Source organism: Salvelinus namaycush, chromosome 5 (assembly GCF_016432855.1).
Source record: "Salvelinus namaycush isolate Seneca chromosome 5, SaNama_1.0, whole genome shotgun sequence".
Lineage (NCBI taxonomy): Eukaryota > Metazoa > Chordata > Actinopteri > Salmoniformes > Salmonidae > Salvelinus > Salvelinus namaycush.
Window position 1 is genome coordinate 50,959,564 of NC_052311.1, and position 6,018 is coordinate 50,965,581.

The 6,018-nt window shown below is 45.5% G+C and overlaps 1 long non-coding RNA gene across 1 annotated transcript; it reads left to right on the forward strand.

The window, feature by feature from the left end:
- Nucleotides 1-409: 409 nt before the first annotated feature.
- Nucleotides 410-906, forward strand: LOC120047631. Its single transcript, XR_005476909.1, has 2 exons — nt 410-494; nt 657-906. It is a non-coding gene; the product is annotated as an uncharacterized LOC120047631 (long non-coding RNA).
- The last annotated feature ends 5,112 nt before the right edge of the window (nt 907-6,018 follow it).

Below are 6,018 nucleotides of genomic sequence, written 5' to 3' on the forward strand. Positions count from 1 at the left end.
GCCTTCCCTCTGCCAGAGGGGAAGAGATTAAGAAGAACAGGAAGTGGCGCTTCCTACCCAAAATTGGCAAGATTCCAAAGATCAGGATGAAGGTAGGAGGCTCAGTGTTTTGAGATGACCTCTGTAAGGCAGGGCTGAAATGTACCCTACAGATTCACTAAACCCCTATTGTCTCTCAGCATTAGAACAATGCTGTTGTCATTGTCTTTAGGAGGTTGAGTGAGGCCGCTGTAATACAATCCTAATACACATGGGAGAGAGTCAATGTCTGTAGTGCACTACTTTTGACCAGAGCACTATGGGCCCTTGTCAGAAGTAGTGCCTTACGTAGCCAATAGGGTGCCTTTAGGGATGCATACCATATATTTTACACAGGCTCAGTTGTCCTGATGTGTTTTGTCAACAGCTGTTCAAGACAAAAGAGGAACCGAAGAGCCACCCTGAACAGGATGCGCTGCCTACCAAACGTCTCAGAGAGACTCGTATTTCACAGAGTAAGTGATAAGCATCGATAATGTCATATTGATGTATCACCCTATGGCCAGCTTGTTAAAACAGTGACTACAGATACAGGCGGAAAGACAGACGGATAGACAGGCAGACAGACAGACAAACACACACGTTCATTTTCTGATTATGAAATATTCTTATCACAGATGCTGAGTGTGAGGTTCCAGAGGTTCCATCCACTTCCCCACCCAAGGAGGACCTGACAACCACACTGGCCCCTGCTCCCCAGGAGTCCCAGTCCCGTAAACGCCCTCTCATAGTCAGGGTGTTACGAGCTATCTCCAGAGCCGTCTCCAAACCATTCAGAGGAGCTTTTGGGAAGAAGAATTAGCCAAATGCCTGATTTTATTACTATTTTAATCAGAGCCTTTATTTAATAAAACATTACTGCATTGATTTCTGTCTTACTGTTTGTGCAAGATAATGGTAAAGTACTTCAAACCACATAGTCAAACGTATTTATAGTGAAGCACTTCATATATTTTTTATTTTATTTAACCTTCATTTAACTAGGCAAGTCAGTTAAGAACAAATTATTATTTACAATGACGGCCTACCCCGGCCAAACATGTCATCATTTGGAAAGGTAGGCCAAACGACCTTTACTCATCATTGGGAAAGGTAGGCCAAACGGCCTTTACTTATCATTGGGAAAGGTAGGCCAAACGACCTTTACTTATCATTGGGAAAGGTAGGCCAAACGGCCTTTACTTATCATTGGGAAAGGTAAGCCAAACGACCTTTACTCATCATTGGGAAAGGTAGGCCAAACGGCCTTTACTCATCATTGGGAAATGTAGGCCAAACGGCCTTTACTCATCATTGGGAAAGGTAGGCCAAACGGCCTTTACTTATCATTGGGAAAGGTAGGCCAAACGGCCTTTACTTATCATTGGGAAAGGTAGGCCAAACGGCCTTTACTTATCATTGGGAAAGGTAAGCCAAACGGCCTTTACTCATCATTGGGAAAGCGAGGCCAAACGGCCTTTACTCATCATTGGGAAAGGTAGGCCAAACGGCCTTTACTCATCATTGGGAAAGGTAGGCCAAACGGCCTTTACTTATCATTGGGAAAGGTAGGCCAAACGGCCTTTACTTATCATTGGGAAAGGTAGGCCAAACGGCCTTTACTCATCATTGGGAAAGGTAGGCCAAACGGCCTTTACTTATCATTGGGAAAGGTAGGCCAAACGGCCTTTACTCATCATTGGGAAAGGTAGGCCAAACGGCCTTTACTTATCATTTGGAAAGGTAGGCCAAACGGCCTTTACTTATCATTGGGAAAGGTAGGCCAAACGACCTTTACTCATCATTGGGAAAGGTAGGCCAAACGGCCTTTACTTATCATTGGGAAAGGTAGGCCAAACGGCCTTTACTTATCATTGGGAAAGGTAGGCCAAACGACCTTTACTCATCATTGGGAAAGGTAGGCCAAACGGCCTTTACTTATCATTGGGAAAGGTAGGCCAAACGGCCTTTACTCATCATTGGGAAAGGTAGGCCAAACGGCCTTTACTCATCATTGGGAAAGGTAGGATGTGTTTTGGACACATCCTTTCTGTGCTCCAGCAATTTAAGAACAGATGCCTCCTTCCATCAGCCGTATGCACCTTGTTCAGTATCTGTCACTTTACAGTACTGTAGTTCATGATCTGGTTCTACTTACTTTATGACATTCCTCCTCGTTCTTATAGGCTGGAGCAGACTTAGTCTCAAAATAAGACCGGTTTAAAATAGTTTTAGCCTGTTAAAGCAGGGTTTCCCAAACCTTTATTTTTCAAGGTGAAGGGGGAGGTTCGGACAGAGCTAAAGGACGTCCATTTTTTTTGCACTGATCACAGACGTGGTCAAGTGTAAATATGACTTCTTACATGAGCCTGACAGTGCATCTCACGAAAGACTGAACACTATCTCAGGCTAACATAGTTTGGAAAGCAATTGGCTATTGCTTCAAAGAGAAGACAATGAAAAGACTAATCTGTCTTTTAGTTATCAAAATTCTCAACTTAATTGAGCGAACAGTATTTTTGCCATTGGCTATATCCCCGGTGAGTGTGCATATTCACTTTCTTTATCCCTGGGTCAGTGCCACTTTAAAGTCATATTGAAAAAGATTCTGCTAATCTCTATAGTCATATAAAGTGTAGTAGAATTGCATGATACAAAATATTTTAACAAGGGGGGGAAAAAATCCTGTAAAGAGAAACATATCTGACATAGCCTAGCCTAGCCTTACTCCACCACGCGCTGCATTGAACAGCCGTTTTTTTGTGAACAGTGATTGAGTTATATTATTAACCTAAATGATGACTATCCAATTTACTAATCACATTAGCAATAGTCAGCTATCTTACAAAAGTCTGTAAATGTGATGATGCATAGAATGCTTTATATATTTTTTATGGTGAAAATGAGCTTCCCCTTAACTTGAGACTCGCGCGCCTATGAGCAAGACAGTTAGGCCTAAACACTCCGTTTTCCTTTGCTAATGTTTCCCCCGTCCGTCTGTCGGCTGTCAGTTATGTCAATGACTGTGTACATACCGCACGTCAATCACCGACACCGGAAGTCCCATGACCGTCACAGCCCTAGTTGTATGCTTGAGTTTGTTCAAGAGAGGCTTTGACGCCAGATTTGAGCAGATCTTGCTTTAGTTTTCCTCAGCCTGTGTTTTGTTTCTCTCTCCTTTTCCTGTTAGATGGTGATGCTGCTTCTCTCCAGAGGAGCCAACATTAATGCTTTTGACGAGAAGGACCGCCGAGCAATCCACTGGGCTGCTTACATGGGTAATGAGTTGACCACACATTTACATTCTGACTAATGTCCTTATCCCAGTGAGTGAATGAATTGGCTGTGTGTTAGCCTCACAGCTCAGCTGTATGGTCCACCTCTAGTGTGTTATTATGTCAGAATGATGGACTAAGTATGTTGATAAGATGTAGGTTTTCAATTGTACTAACACGATGTAGGTATTGTTTATGGTGCTGTGTACCACTGTAAACTAACCTCTCTCTCCCTCTATATCTCTGCCTATCTCTCTGTCTCTCTCCATCTGTCTGTCTCTCTCTCCATCTCTGTTTCTCTCTTTGTCTCTCTTTTCCCCCCCATAGGGCACATTGAGGTGGTGAAACTGCTGGCCTCTCATGGATCAGAGGTGTCCTGTAAAGACAAGAAGGCCTACACCCCTCTCCACTCTGCAGCCTCCAGCGGCATGATCAGCATAGTCAAGTACCTCCTGGACCTTGGGGTGGATGTGAGTCAATGCATACATACACCTCCCCACATTCAACTGTGTAGTCACTGTTCAATTACAACTCCACGAAAAGACAGAGCTCTAGTGTGTTGGAGAATGATTTCCTTCAAGTAATGAAGAGATGGAGGTTGGGCCAGGGGGTTGGGATCAGTGGGTTGGGACAAGTGTGTTGGGACCAGTGGGTTGGGACCAGGGGATTGGGGCCAGGGGGTTGGGACCAGGGGGTTTTCATAACCAAGTAATGAAGAGATGGAGGTTGGGCCAGGGGGTTGGGACCAGTGGGTTGGGACAAGTGTGTTGGGACCAGCGGGTTGGGACCAGGGGATTGGGGCCAGGGGGTTGGGACCAGGGGGGTTTCATAACCAAGTAATGAAGAGATGGAGGTTGGGCCAGGGGGTTGGGACCAGTGGGTTGGGACAAGTGTGTTGGGACCAGGGGGTTGGGACCAGTGTGTTGGGACCAGGGGGTTGGGACCAGTGTGTTGGGACCAGGGGGTTTTCATAACCAAGTAATGAAGAGATGGAGATTGGATCCAGAGGGTTGGATCCAGGAGGTTGGAGCCAGTGGGTTGGGACCCAGTGTGTCGGGACACAGTGTGTTGGGTCAGGGGGTTTTCCTAACCAAGTGACCTGATCAGGAATGTATTGTCTCTCTCTCTATCAACATGTTAAATGTGCAACCAGAGGAAAAGAAACTCTGGACCACCTTTACTCCATATTCAAAGATGCATACAAAGCTCTCCCTCGCCCTCCATTTGGCTAATCTGACCATATTTCTATCCTCCGGATTCCTGCTTACAAGCAACAATTAAAGCAGGAAGCACCAGTGACTAGATCAATAAAAAAGTGGTCAGATGAGGCAGATGCTAAACTACAGGACTGTTTTGCTAGCACAGACTGGAATATTTTCCGGGATTCTTCCGATGGCATTGAGGATTACACCACATCAGTCACTGGCTTCATCAATAAGTGCATCGATGACGTCGTCCCCACAGTGACTATACGTACATAACCCAACCAGAAGTCATGGATTACAGGCAAAATCCAACCTTAGCTAAAAGGGTAGAGCTGCCGCTTTCAAGGAGCGGGACTCTAACCTGGAAGCTTATAAGAAATCCCGATATGCCCTCCGACGAACCATCAACCAGGCAAAGCATCAATACAGGACAAAGATCACATCATACTACACCGCCTCCGATGCTGGTCGGATGTGGCAGGGCTTGCAAACTATTACAGACTACAAAGGGAAGCACAGCCGAGAGCAGCCCAGTGACACGAGCCTACCAGACGAGCTAAATTATTTATATGCTCGCTTCGAAGCAAGTAACACTGTAACATGCATGAGAGCACCAGCTGTTCCGGACTACTGTGTGATCACATTCTCCGCAGCTGATGTGAGTAAGACCTTTAAACAGGTCAACATTCACAAGGCCACAGGGCCAAACGGATTACCAGGATGTGTACCCGAGCATGCGCTGACCAACTGGCAAGCGTCTTCACTGATATTTTCAACCTCTCCCTGTCTGAGTCTGTAATACCAACATGTTTCAAGCATTGCACCATAGTCCCTGTGCCCAAGAAGACTAAGGTAACCTGCCTAAATAGCTACCGACCCGTAGCACTCACGTCTGTGTTTTTGAAAGGCTGGTCATGGCTCACATCAACACCATGATCCTAGAAACCCTAAACCTACTCCAATTTGCATACCGCCCCAACAGATCCACAGATGATGCAATCTCTATTGCACTCCACACTGCCCTTTCACACCTGGACAAAAGGAACACCTATGTGAGAATGCTATTCATTGACTACAGCTCAGCGTTCAAACCATAGTGCACTCAAAGCTCATCACTATCAATCAATCAAATGTATTTATAAAGCCCTTCTTACATCAACTGATGTCACAAAGTGCTGTACAGAAACCCAGCCTAAAACCCCAAACAGCAAGCAATGCAGGTGTAGAAGCACGGTAGCTAGGACAAACTCCCTAGGAAGGCCAAAACCTAGGAAGAAACCTAGAGAGGAACCAGGCTATGAGGGGTGGCCAGTCCTCTTCTGGCTGTGCCGGGTGGAGATTATAACAGAACATGGGCAAGATGTTCAAATGTTCATAGATGACCAGCAGGTTCAGATAATAATAATAACAGTGGTTGTAGAGGGTGAAACAGGTCAGCACCTCAGGAGTAAATGTCAGTTGGCTTTTCATAGCCGATCATTCAGAGTATCTCTACCGCTTCTGCTGTCTCTAGAGAGTTG